Source organism: Medicago sativa, chromosome 6 (genome assembly GCF_051527215.1).
Source record: "Medicago sativa cultivar Bolivia chromosome 6, Bolivia_mono, whole genome shotgun sequence".
NCBI lineage: Eukaryota > Viridiplantae > Streptophyta > Magnoliopsida > Fabales > Fabaceae > Medicago > Medicago sativa.
Genome location: NC_140754.1, coordinates 4,598,783 through 4,600,824, shown reverse-complemented (window position 1 = coordinate 4,600,824; position 2,042 = coordinate 4,598,783). Strand labels below are relative to the sequence as shown.

At 32.1% G+C, this 2,042-nt stretch overlaps 1 long non-coding RNA gene across 1 annotated transcript; it reads left to right on the top strand.

Annotated features, from left to right (window-relative positions):
- Positions 1-407: 407 nt before the first annotated feature.
- LOC146912213 (uncharacterized) lies at positions 408-1,196 on the top strand. Its single transcript, XR_015014266.1, has 2 exons — positions 408-712; positions 799-1,196. It is a non-coding gene; the product is annotated as an uncharacterized LOC146912213 (long non-coding RNA).
- Positions 1,197-2,042: the final 846 nt, after the last annotated feature.

The following is a 2,042-nucleotide window of genomic DNA, read 5'->3' as shown; positions in this document are numbered from 1 at the left end:
GGTTCTCTCTCTGAGTTCTCCTCTTACTCCAAAAAGCGGTTTAACGTAAAAACTCTTTCTAACCTAAGCTTCCTTATTTATAATACCAATCACTCTTCATAAATCTATTTAGGCCCAATAACTTATTCTTCTTTCTATTCTAACCTCCAATTCTACTTACACTATTAATTCTCATATTCTAATAAATAATATAATAATGCCACATAATAAAATACTAACACCTCATATATATAAATAAATCACATAAATAAATTCTAACTTAATAAAAATAATTAAATAAAAGGAGGGTGTTACATTTAGTTCCTATAAAATCACGACATTTTTAAGTTTACTCTGGAATTTTAAACGGTTGCGTGACTATTCATTTGTTTGCTAACAAATCTGTGTGCTGGTATTCTCCTAATATAATTTTTGGTATACTTTTTTAATTTTATAATTGAAACTATGGTTCCCTTACTAAATTAGTTACTAATCAATCAATGTATGGTAACTGATCTGTTCGGTGAGGAATCGATGGAGGCAACAGTGGTGAAAAGTGTTCTGATACAGTGGCGATGAGTCTTTACGGTGGAATGGAAGGTGCATGCAGGCACGTTAGCTCTACGAGACTAAAGTCAGTAGAGAAACAAATACAATTAATAACTCCGACGATGGATCTGTTGTTGAGCTTAGTGTGGATTGTGCTGCGCCAAACAATTCAAATGTTCAGATGGTAATTATTACATTAATCTTTCATGAGTCCGCAAAGGTTTAATCCGTAACACAATTGATCAAATTGTTTGCCGCCAATGTCTGCAGGATGTACCAGAGGCTGAGGACTCATGCAGCAATACATGTGTGATTGACACACCAACCACCAAAACAGGTGCTAAGAGGTCCTCTAATAGCATTGACTATGTGGCTGTTGATGATGATGAAGCTGGCCAGACGTCGGCCACAAAACCTACCAGAGTTGTTCGTGTCAAAATTGAGCACAAGGACGACAAAGATGTTTAGCTTGCTCGAATGCTAGAGCCGTTTGCTTTGTTATCGAATTCCTTCAATCTGCATAAATCAGACATTAAATAATCTGTGTTTTTTCCTTTTGTTTTTTACAGTTTGGTTTTTAATTTTCTTCAAGTTGCTGTGTCGGCTATATTTACTTAGCTAAGGAAACTTTTTCCAGTCCACCTAAATAAATTTATTCATTGCCATAAGTATTAATTCAACAATTTATTATCATTGTCTTTTATTAGCGCTTCGACCTCTAAATGTACGAAATTTATTTTTAGATTTACCTCCGGAAGGTGTTAATATTTTTCTGAATGTTAGATAGTCATTCACCAAGTTGGTATGCTTGATGAAGAAAACCCAATACTGATTTGGCTTGAGTAACTAGATCCCACGCATTCACATGTTAAATTAAAAGTACAGATTGATAAAATCAAGTTAGTATGCTTGCCTTTGCTTAGTATGTGTTTAAGCGAAGGAACATTTTATAATGTTTTAAACAAGTATGTAACAGATCATTAAAAAATTTAAAATTTTAAGCATAATTAAATAAATTTTAATTTAATAGGGACTAAACTACGTGCTGAAATTTTTTATAGAAACCAAAATCTATCAAAAAAATTTACGAGGACTAAAAACTAAATTTGATATATTTATAGGGACTAAAAACTTTATTAATTATTCGTTTTATTATGTATCAAATTATTCCGGCCCGTGAGACCCGTGCGTTGCACGGGTCGGCGTTCTAGTTAATAAATAAGGATTTTGTTACGTCTGCAGCAACTTAACCTAATTTTTTCCCGCTCATTTGCTTTATTAGGTTTGCAATTATTTAACCTAACAAATTCCATCTAAAAAAATGCATTGCACACCAATTTCATTCCTATCCTCTTGCCTTTTTTTTTTTTGAAGAAAATATTTTCTGCCATATCAATGATCACGTATAATCCTTCTATTTTATACCTTTTTTTTTGTCAAGAATTTTACAGTTTTTTTTTTGGATTTTTTTTTTAATTTCATGCCTTTTGTTGTTGAAGTCCTTATTTATTAAT